Below are 12,297 nucleotides of genomic sequence, written 5' to 3' on the forward strand. Positions count from 1 at the left end.
AGTAAAGGACCTTTCTGCAATATTTATTTTATTTTTCAGTACATGTGAGAATTCTTGGGAAAATATATAAAGTTAGCTTGAACCTTCATTTGTTTTCACTGTACACTTTGAAGCCACCGGTAACAACAGCATATCTACCCATAACACTGCGCTGAGCACTGTGCCTCTTTCTTTTTTTTTTTTTTCATCATTGTTAGGTGATTTTAATACTAGCTTTTAAATATAACTGGTAGATGCCTTGAAGGATTACTGTAGCACGCAGCTCCCTACACAGAGAGGTACTGATTAGAGTTTTCACACTCAGAGTTCATAAGGTTTCTGGAGAATTGAAAAGACTGAAGGGACAACCCAGAAAAGGTGACTTAGCTCCATGCTCAGTATCAAGAACGGTCTTCCTTGGAGGTTGTTTGTTTAGCTAATTCTTTCTATTGTCAGACACAAGTACAAAGTCAGAGGACATCTTTAGTACCTTCACAGGGCACTGTAATAGAACTGGCTCAAGAGTTAGAGGAAGACGGCTCATCTTAGAGAAAATGAACTGTCTGTGGCTATTGGCTCAGTTATCCATGATAAAAGCTTCAGTCTTGCTCCTTGTAAAGATCAGAACCTCTGGCTTTCCTGCAAATCCAGTGGTGCATGTTTCCTTGAGGCATCTCTGTAGATCATAGCTCACCAAGGGACATGTCAAGTAAGCAGTATAACTTTTTCACTAGAAGATGACTCTGACAGAATTTCTCCCAGGCCAGGCTGCCTTCCCCACCTCTCCAATAGCTTCATGACCTTGGTTTGGTGGTTATCTTGACATGCCTTACCCATCAGGGTATAAACCATTCTACCTCCAGCAACAGTCTATGCTAGCCTGTGTTCCCCAAAACACTTAGCAAGACAGGGAAGAGCGGAAAGCTGGGCTAAAACCCTTCATCAATCTCTGATATCTTCTAACAACAAATTGAACAAGATATAAATGAGCTTATAGATTCATAAAACTGACTCTAAAGTCCTTTGACACATTACAAAGCATAGTTCAAGCAAAACCTCATCCCTGACCATGCATAGATTCTGAACATCAGCTCTCACAGTAAGTTTCATCCCATTCTCCATTGACCAACCTCACTGGTATCCTAGTTCTTCCAAGAGACAGCTCTTTATAAATGAGAGGTTTGATGTATTCTCTTTATTTTGTTTGGAATCTCTAACCCAGTCCTTCTCATCCAATGACTTTCTAAAATATCCATAATCACCCAGACATATCCCCAACCATCCTATCAAAACTGGTCCCAGAAAAGCCTGGTGCTTCAGGGGCTTCAAGTCAGTGGTCCTAGTTCCATAGGAGGCTGAGGAAGGAGGATAACTGGAGTCCAGAAGTTCAACCAACTCATGTTGGCATGGCCAACATGTCAAGACTTCACCTTGAAACAAACCAATTGTGGTAGCCTATACCATAATCGGGGACACAGAGTAAAAGGCAGAGGCAGGTGGATTTCTGAGTTTGAGGCCAGCCTGGTCTACAAAGTGAGTTCCAGGACAGCCAGGGCTATACAGAGAAACCCTGTCTTGAAAAAACAAAACAAAACAAAACTGTTGCGGCCTGCCCGCAGTCCACAACACGAACGGTTCAACTGAGAATGGCAGTTCGCTGAAAAGAGAGGAATCTAGACGGGGCGGAAGAAAGAATGGAGCTAAGACAAATCCTGATCAAAGCTCAATTTTACTATTTCCAGACACTCAGTTATAAAGGAAGGGGGAGGGAACCCAATATCCCGCCAAGTAACTCAGGGTCCAGTAGCAGGACGAACACGTGTGTGCCTCCAGGCAGCAAAGGCAGGTTCCAGCAGTGGGCGTGGCAGGACGAATGAGCACGTAGCTCCACCCTTGAGCAAGCAGGTTCCAGGCTGGGGGAAGGGAGGCCACACAAAACAAACAAACAAAATAAAAAAACCTCATTCAAAAACTGCAACGGTAACCTAAACTTTGATCCTGATTGTATTTTGTATTTTTCCACAATACTAATCACAGTTTATAGTGATTTATGAAGGTAGTATGCATCTTTCCTGACAGACAATGAACATAACATGTGTTTTTCCAGATAGATGATGAGTCCCATGAGAACAGAGATGTTGGCATAAATATTTTGCAGTCTATTTAAAAAAAATGTTCAACCTCCCCTTTTGCCCACCACCCACTAGAGAAACGTTATTAAATATGGGGGAAGTGAACCAGTTCAGCAAGAGTTCTTTGGGGGTGAGCTCAAACTTCTTTGTCAGCAGTTCAGTCCCATAGCAAACACCAAAGACGAACCATGCTGCAGTCCAGTCCTCTAGGCAGGCAGACACCACACACAAACCAGCAGCTATAGTTTAATCCTGAGGAAACCATAAGGCTCACCAACTGACCTGAGATCACTGAAGTACCCAGAAGCCGTAGGAACCTCACAAGAAGTTCTTTGAGGAGTTTCTCTCTGGTGTCACCACTAGTGCATACCAGTAATCACAATGTAAGGTCAACCAATACATGCTTGTCGTTAGTAAAGAATAGTGAGGTGGAGCAAACCAAACCCATGCGCTCTTCCTCTCTCTGTGGGGTCACATTTATACTCCTTCATCACACATCCTTTCATGTTTTTGCTATAGCCAAACATCCTTTCACCTGTGTATGCTTCAGGAAAACATTCTTTCACATTTGTTTTAGCAAGACATCCTTTCACCTATGTGCCCCAGCAAAACATCGTTTGACATAACTGACTTTCAAAAGAAACTAGAAATTTCCACTTCACAGTCATACCTATCTCACCTGGCGGTCAGCAAACATTTTTCTGTCAAACATTTGACAATAACATTTTTAGGCATGACAGCTATTCAACCTTTGTGCTCTGTTATGAAAAAAAAATCACATACAATTCATAAATTAGTGTAGCTGCATTCCAGTCAAACTTTATTCATAAGATGATAATAGTGAGCCATATTCAGTACCATGACTGTTCTGAGTTGGTGTCTTGCTATGTTGACCAGGCTGAGCTTGAACTCCTAGACTCAAATGACCCACACCTTCTTAACCCTCCCAAGGAGCTGGGACCACCAGTGGGTAACACCACTTTTAACAGGATGCTTGGTATAGCTCTTTATTATGCCCACAGTGTCAACTGAAGCACCTATCACATAGCACAACACAGGTCTATTGCATAAATGGATATGTGAATGTGTGGTCCACAGTCAGGTTAGACTTGTGTCTGGGACTTTGCAGTTTTGAGTTTTCTCCATATTCTACTTAAAGTTTCTCATCTGAGTCCAGTCAATTTCGTTTCTTTTCTTCATTATTTCCCAACTTGATGTTAATTTGCTGTTCGACAAGTGGCTTTCTCTAAGCTTCACTGAATTTAATCTCAGAGCCATCTTTTGGCTGTTTAGTAATGTCCATAATTCATCTCTCAGTGACTTGGGTTAAACACGTACATTTTTACTTTTATCAATTCTAATACACTGTATTCAATGGTTAGCTATGTAATGATTTTCCCTGAGTGATAGCAGTATGCCCAACATACCTCCCTTTTGTTTGTCATAAAAGGTAAGGAATTAGGAAGGGTGACTGCTGAGGTAGGAGTGGGGGTACCTTGCTCTTTAGACTGCTTTCTGTTGTCTGGGGGAAGGGCAGACCAGGCCCTGGGCTGAAGCAGTTAAGCGCAGGGCAGGGTATGTCAGCCATGCCCTGAGGGTTGGAACTGAGGGTTGCTGGTTGACAGCCACGTTGGCTTTGATAATGTTAAATGGGCATCTTAGTCCCTGCTTGTCCGGGTTTGAGACTTAATGAATAATGCTTTTGGTCTTGGATTTATGTTGTAATATCACTTTTCAAATAAATATATAATCTGCTCATGACCTAAGCTGCATGTTTCACTCTCAAAATCACCATTGCAGACATGTTTTGAACATTGTTTACTTCTATGATGGGGGTGGTGAGGGACAAAATGTCAGACCTGCAAGGTCCTTCTTCAAAATGTTTCTCTGCCTAAAGTTCAGAAAATACTACACATTACATTGTCTCCCTTGGAAATCAGTGAGACCCATAAGAACGTTTAAGACTTATAAGTTCCCTAATCACAAAACCAATTTGTAGATTAGCCTAAAGTTTTTCTATTTTATTGAAACATGGATGCTTCTCGTTCCTTTCAACCTGCGAATTTTCCGTGAAAAACACTTTCAGAAACATGTCTAAGATGTCAATTTCCTGTCCTATCTTGCCCTTCCATCCTCCCTTGCAAGGTCCCCTAGCCTGAAAGGACGTCTAAGACATAAACTGCTGTTTCAAGGTAAAACTGTGACTCTGTGATCCTGAGTCTACCCTAACAGAGGCAGTTTAGCCTCTCCAGACAGGAGCTTCCTCCATGGTCACATTCTTCATATTTATGAGAAGCACATGTATGTGGTATGAAAAGCCACAGGTGCTCCATGTCTGCCGGGAGAGGAAGAGTCCGTTTCCTCCAGGGATGGACTCTCACATAGACTGCTCAGCCAAAGGGATCAGCCCTGGACAAACGGGCATGTGAACTGAGGTGCATAGTTTACACGCCAAGGCAGACCTGGCCTCCAGGTTCTTCCAATGTCCATCAGTCTCTACCCTGAACTTTACAGCCTGGGGGTGGGACTACCCTTCCCCCAGAGGACCTTCCCTATAGAATCCGGACAGTTTGGGGTTTCTGCCTCCTTGTTCCTTCTATGTACACACTTTATTTCTCTTCTTCCTCTCCTCTGTCTCCCTCCCCATAGAGACTTCTCTGGCCTCCTTCCTTGGAGCCATTGAACTTGCCTGCCTAAGAGCAGTTTCCCAATAAACCTGAATTTATATATATTTTAATTTGGCTTGAGTTGGCTCATTTCACTGGCAGAGAAATAACTTATCATATGTGTGCAAGTATAATTTATGTATATCATATAGATAATAAATAGGAGATCATGGATTTGGATTTGGGAAGGAAAGGGGGAACATGAGAGGAATTGGAGGGGAAGGGAAGGTTAGAAGTGATATAGATGCTCAAAACAATAATCAAAAAATAAAGTTTACCTGCCTGCCTGGGTCTGGGTGCCCTGCATCCAGCTATTCTGGGTCTTACTCTGTCTCCCTATACCTAGAATGGTCCTATACTATGCAAGATTTCACTTGTCTTTGCTGTTTGGACCCAAGAGCCACCTACAAGTAGCTCCATCCGTGGGAGAGAGATGTTTTAAGTGGTGGATCTCAGAGTCTTTACCCTGTCTTTGGACACTTACCACCAGGCTATTTCCCACTAGGAAGTGAGGCACAGGAACGGTTTGAGGTAAGCATGGAAAAGGGAAAAGGGAATGAGAGAAGAAAGTGAGAGGGAAAAACAAAAGACGAACGCTGCATTTCCTCCCTCAAATGCAGTCTTTAAATACATACTGGGACATATTTATAATAGGAAAGAAGGCAGGAGCCTACCATGGGAATGAGAGGACAGTCATGTGGGGTGGAGCATGAAGAAGAGCAATGAGAGAAACATGGGTAAGCACAATGACAGATGTGCATAGAGATATCATTATATGATTATTTTATGTACAGATTTTTAATGGGGATATCTTTGGTAGAAACACACCACAGACTGGCTACTAGAGTAGAAAAACCTGCCCCTTTGAGATTGCAAGTTTAAAAACCCAACATGACCTCTGAGTGTCTTTACATTTGTAGCTGTTTCTAGAGGTTTTCTACCTCAGATCTATGCCATAGCAGCCTCACTGGCTCAGAAGGCTCTCTGTGTGCCTCGGGGATGGCAGTGGTCATGGACCCACAATGCAGATCCCTGTAATGTTATGTGACTCAGCGCTAGAGAATTTGTCCATCATCCTCTGAGCTCTATTGTCCCTCTCTCCTCCCTGTCAAAGCCATTTGACAGCCATGGCAACGAAGACGTCATCTTTCTCTTCACATTTGTTTCCTTCATGCTTCCTGTTGCCCACTGAACCTTCCCTGGCTGGCTGTCAGATACACTCAGCCCAGCAGCTTCGCTCTGAAACTGGCTTTGTTTCTTATATTTGTTTTATCTGTACTTCTCACGAATTGAATCTCTCTCACTTGTACATATGGGTTTATCGGATTTCCTATGTGGCTGCCTCCACCACCCAGCCATCTCTGTTCATGTCCTCTGCCTCCTTCACCCTAGTCTTCCTTACAGAATTTACCCTTCATGGCTGTCCTGCTCCTAACTGGAGTCCTTGGTTTTCTATCTTTTTAGCAGAGTGCTGTTTTCCTTTCTGATGTATCTGGGAGCCTCTGTCTCCTCTCAAAATTAATATCTTTTCCTTTCTCCCCATATTCCCAAAGATCTCATTCTCTGTGCTTATGGGGATGGGTTTGTTAAATGTCTTCCTACTCCCCAAGGCTATCTATCATTCTCCCTGATTCACGAGATGCTGGAATGCAGGGGCCAACCATGCCCAATCAGTACTGGAAGTGGTTGTCTGAACGACAAGACCATGTTTACACATTTTGTCCCGGACTTTTTGAGGCTGCTAGAATGGATGCTGTTCTCATGTGAGGGGTGGGGCGGAGGTGTGTGTTCCCTGGCTATAGTGGGGCCATCTGTTCTATGTCTTTCCCAAGCAGGAAGAGCACTAAAGACCTTCATTTCCAAAAGCTCTCAAATCCCCAATCCCAAGGTCCTTTAAGAGCTTACTAAGGGCACCATGGCTATTACAGCCATGAAGTAGAAAGACCTGGAGCCATGAGGAAGTAACCTGTCTGAAGAGACAGCACTTTGCTTCCTGGGCCTAGGAGCAGGGCTCTTCCCCTGATACTACCAGCGTGGTCTAGGATAGACAGCCATGCCTCCTCCTCCCTGAGAAAAAAAGCTAATCTGGCACCTTAGGGCTTGTCACTTGGTACTTTCTGTTTCTTTAGGCTGTTCTTATAAGAACAGCAGCAGCATCTCCAATTCTGGTGTGATGTGTTACCTCTTCTCATTACTTCTCCTCCTCCTCCTCCTCATCATCATCATCATCATCCTTCTTTTGCAAAAGCAAGATGTTTATTTTCCAGCGTTCCAGGTCGTTCCAGGTCGACCTTCGCTTAGTCCCTCAAGGCGAGATACTAAGAAAGTGACCCCAAATGGCTATTACAAGCAGTTTTTATACTTTTTAGGGGCACAGGTTACATCAGCAAGGTTACAGTTCAAACTTATTGGCTAAGCATATTATCCTTTAAATCTATGCTAGCAAGCATGACACGCATCTGAACTCTACCTGGGACTTTCCAGAGGGTCAGGTGACTGTCAGTCAGTACATTCTAAGAATTTTTACTCAAGAATGGTCCTGTGGGTGGAGAGTGGAACTTGGCATAGCCCTGACTCCAGGCAGGAGGGGGAAGCTGTAAGGAGGGTGGGACTGGAAAACCCCTCTGGGTCCCTCATTCTCCCCTTTTTCTTGCACAAACTCCAATCCTGAAGTTATTCTTCAGGTCCTGTCCTCAGGGTCTCATATTGTTGGCCCAGAACCATCAGCTACACTGCTCCTATTCTCTCTTTTATGAAGGCTATAAGCTTGTTCAATATGCAGGGTCCAAAGGTCAACAATAGAAGGAGAACAATTAGGAGTCCTAACAAGGTGGATATGAGGGTGGTTAACAAAGGGGAGGAGTTAAACCAGGACTCAAACCAGCCCTGACTCTGTTCTCTTTCTCTCTTCAGCTTGGCTAACCCTTCTCTCACCTTGGCCATGGAATCTTTAACTACCCCCAGAATGGTCTCCAGTATGTGCTTTCTGATGTTTCACATCCCCAGGTAGCACAGAAAAAGTGGTTGGCCCCTTAACACTGATGGGCCTGCTGCTGGCTTCTCCCATCTTGGGAGCACACATATATGGAGGTTTCTCCCAGAACACTCCTCAACTTTGGGTCTCTGCACCCTAAGCCTCACCCCACAAGGTCACTTCTGGGACATGGTTTACATTCACAACTCCCTTGTCCCCCACATTTGGGCAATCCCTCCCCCTGTGTCACCAGGACAGGGACATCCCAGTAGTCAAGGCCCACCACTAAATCACAGAGATCAAAGACAAGGTCTGGCCACCAGATACAATGCAGGTGTTCTTCTGTAGTGGATCAAGCCACATCCCCAGTGACTAAGTCACCCTGCCAAGTCACCTTGGTAGGGTTGTGGGGGAAGTTGAGGCTCAGCACTGAAGAATCACCATTGTCATCTCATGGTTTCTCTGGCCTTGCAGAAGGGGGTTGTTTGGGTGTCTGGCTGCTATCTAGTTGGTGTCAGGCACCAGTGCTGGTCTGATGTGAATACAGGCAGTTACTCCATTCACTTTAACCAGGAAAGTTTGATTCCAAGTTTTCAGCACAATGCCTCTTAACATATACCCAAACTCCAACTTGGTACTTGCAGAAACTAGGTTATAGCAAGACTCAGGTCAATACTGTGTCTTGCTTTTGGTTTCCAAAAGGAGCAGAGTCCTCTTGACTCCCTCTAGGGGACCTGAAGTGTCCTCCAGACTCACCATGATCATGGCATTAAGATCAAGACGTTAATGCCCACCGCACTTGACAGAACCAGACCAGAGGCTTTCCAGCTGACACTGCGCTCACAAGCCAAAATGAAAGCAAAAGACAGTGAGACAAACACAAGTTGGTGCCTGTTGTGGAGCTCCCTCTTTTTGGTGGTTGCTCAGGGGGTGGGGTGGGGGTTCTCCTTGAATCCCAGACAAAATCCCCAATGTAAGACCCTGGCCCTCAGTCAGTGGTACTTACTTTGAGGTGCCCACAAGTAAAACACTGAGTCACAGATTGATGCAAAAGCAAGAGGTTTATTTTCCAGCGTGTCAAAGTCGACCTTCAATTAGTCCCTCAAGGTGAGTTACTAAGAAGGCGACCTCATTACTACTTCTTAATCTTTATGGGATCTCACATGACTAGGTACATAGTGGTTAATAAGAAAAACCACTACTAGTTCAGACAATATATTTTCTCCCTCCCCCTCCCCCTCCCTCTCCCTCTCCCCCTCCCTCTTCTTCTCCCTCCCTCTCCCTCTCTCCCTCTCTCCCTCCCTCTCCCTCTCTCCCTCCCTCTCCCTCTCTTCCTCCCTCTCCCTCTCTCCCTCCCTCTCCCTCTCTTCCTCCCTCTCCCTCCCTGTCCCTCCCTCTCTCCCTCTCTCTCTCCCTCCCTCCTCTTCTCCTCCTCTCCCCCTCTCCCTCTCTCCCTCTCTCCCTTTCCCTTTCTCCCTCTCCCTCTCCTACTCCCGTACCTTCCTTCCTCCTTCCCTCTCCCTTCCCTTTTCCCCTTTCTGTCCTAATTTCTGGCTGCCATGACATGACCTGCTCCGCTCTGCTCTGCCATGGCCTCCCCCACCATAACAAACTAAAATCTCTGTAATTGTCAGTACTAAATGCTCCTCTCCTGTTTTCTCTGGTGCTTGGTCTGAGTCCGAGTAACGTGAAGATATGCTTTTAGTATTTGGACCCCACAGATGAGGAAACTGAGTGGCACACAACAACTGTGGTGAAGCCCCCAGGGCTGTAAGCAGGATCAGAACATGAGGATGGCAAATAAAGAGCCGTTGTGCTTAGCCCTTCACCTGCTCTCCAACCCTTGCTGGCCCTGGATGGCACCAGGCAAACACCAACAAGCTGTGGCCTCTCTCTCTCTCTCTCTCTCTCTCTCTCTCTCTCTCTCTCTCCTCTCTCTCTCTCTTTTATCTTTTCGAATTACTTGGTTCAAATAGTCTGCCACCATCAGGGCATGTTAAAAACAATTACAAGCTTATTCTTACAACCATAATTCTTATTAACTCATTATGAAGCCCATGTTGCCTAAATTAAGCATAAAAGACTCCTCAGACTGGTTCCAACTGAAATAGCAAGGTACATGGCTGGGAAGATAAAGGGTCCTGTTTCTTAGATTGCAGTGTCTCTCAGTGTGAGGGGTTAATGCCATTCGGTGACAGATGGTGATGAAGTTCTGAGATGAAGAAATGAAACCATGTCATAAGTGACTTAGGCTTTCATGCAGGTTCTTCTGGGTATTGCTTGTTATAAATCAGCTTTTTGGGATATTCAGATTTATAGGTCCTACAAATAAAGGTCAGGGTTTTCTATAACAATCATGATTTTTTTTTTAGGACAAGTGAGAGGGAATCAACTAGAACTGTATTAGGCCCGAGGCAGAGGAGGGGATGACTGCTCATGCCATGTTTGCTATCTTAGCCAGTGTTCTATTGCTGTCAAGAGACACCATGATCACAGTAACTCTTATAAAAGAAAATATTTCATTGGGACTTGCTTACAGTTTCAGAGGTTTAGTCCATTATCATCCTGGCAGGAAGTATGGCAGCATGCAGACATGGTGCTGGAGTAGGGACTGAGTGTTCTACACCAGGATCTACAGGCAGCAAGAAGAGAGCCTCTGAGCCTGGCTTAGGCTATTGAAACTCTGGAGGCATAGCTCCGGTGACACAAAGCCACTCCCTCCAAACCCTCCTCAAGTAGCTCTGATTAACAAACATTCACACACATGGGGCCACTCTTATTCAAACCACATTTGCAAAGATCTGGAACAAATGGAACAAGTGTGACAGCCATGGTTCAGAGGAGACAAATAATCTGGAAGTGTGTGTGTGTGTGTGTGTGTGTGTGTGTGTGTGTGTGTGTCCACACATATATGAAGGTCAGAGGACAACCTTGGGTATTAATCCTTGCCTTCCAACTTGTTTAAAACAGGATCTCTCTCTCTCTCTCTCTCTCTCTCTCTCTCTCTCTCTCTCTCTTTCTCTCTCTCTCTCTCATCTCTCATCTCTCATCTCTTCCTCTTCTGCATATTCCAGGCTGGTTCCTGAGCCTCCTGGGGTTATCTGTCCTCACTGCCCACCCTCCTATAGAGAGACTTACACTGTAGTACCCAGATTTTGTGTGGCTTCTGGGCACCTAAATTCAGGTAAGCAGGCTTGGGCAGGCAGCAAGTACTTTACTGGTATACTGAGCCATCTCCTCACCCCAGCCTGGCAATTTTCTTTATGTGTTAAGAATAGCACTAATCTTTACATTTCTATGTATTTAGCTATCAGAAATTAAAGCCTATGTTCATATAAAAACTTATACTCAATATTCATGGCATGGTTATTCCTGAGTCAAAAACTGAAAACAGAAATAATCTCTAACATCAGAGACAATAGAGCACCTCCTCAGTGGGAGAAAACCGTAAATATTGATGCAGGACTAGGATGAACATATCGCAAGTTCATTACGCTGAGAAGAAGAAGCCAGATAAAAGGGACAAGAAAATGTATAATTCCATTTATATATAGAAAAAAAAAAACCCTAAACAATGACAGAGTAAATCAATGGTCCCTTGGGGACTGGGTCCAGAGAAAATTTTGGGGATTTATACCTTTAGTGTCTTCATCGTGATTTCATAAATACACATCCATTACTCAATGGACATGCAAAATTAACATTGCTTGTTATATGCTAATCATACCTCAAATATGCTTCATAACCAAGAGCTGTTAAAATCAGGGACAAGTTGAACCAGGGATTTAAAGCTATCCTAACACTGCCTCTCGATTCTGCTATAGGACAGCCCTGCACAGTGGGCTCATTCTGAATGACTGCACACAGGGGACATAGTGGCTAGTAGCCCTGGGAACATAGTTGCTAGTAGCCCTGGGAACATAGTTGCTAGTAGCCCTGGGGACATAGTGGCTAGTAGCCCTGGGGACATAGTGGCTAGTAGCCCTGGGGACATAGTGGCTAGTAGCCCTGGGGACATAGTGGCTAGTAGCCCTGGGGACATAGTGGCTAGTAGCCCTGGGGACATAGTGGCTAGTAGCCCTGGGGACATAGTGGCTAGTAGCCCTGGGGACATAGTGGCTAGTAGCCCTGGGGACATAGTGGCTAGTAGCCCTGGGGACATAGTGGCTAGTAGCCCTGGGGACATAGTGGCTAGTAGCCCTGAGAACCTCTCTACAGTTCAATAACCTGAGAATAGTCCTTTCCTCTTCCAGCCCCAGCTTGGGGAAGCCCACAGAGAGACTCTATGGTCAGCTCCTGCCATGCGCCTTCCCTGAGGCCAATCAATAAAGCTGCTGCAGGTGTTGCTAAACTTGTGCTGTTGGTGTTTCCAGAGTAACAAAGACCCAAATATATTCACAGAAGAGAACTCTTGCAAGCCAAGGGTTTGCAATTCCAACTTTTGACTCTTCTGCCCTTTTTAAGAGGGCTGTAAAATAGCACATGTAACTGTGTGCAGATGTTATAGTTTAACCAGAGCACACAGTCAAAGAGGTTTTATTGTGGC

The sequence above is a fragment of the Mus caroli genome, unplaced genomic scaffold (assembly GCF_978045245.1).
Source record: "Mus caroli unplaced genomic scaffold, Mus_caroli_1 scaffold_17, whole genome shotgun sequence".
NCBI lineage: Eukaryota > Metazoa > Chordata > Mammalia > Rodentia > Muridae > Mus > Mus caroli.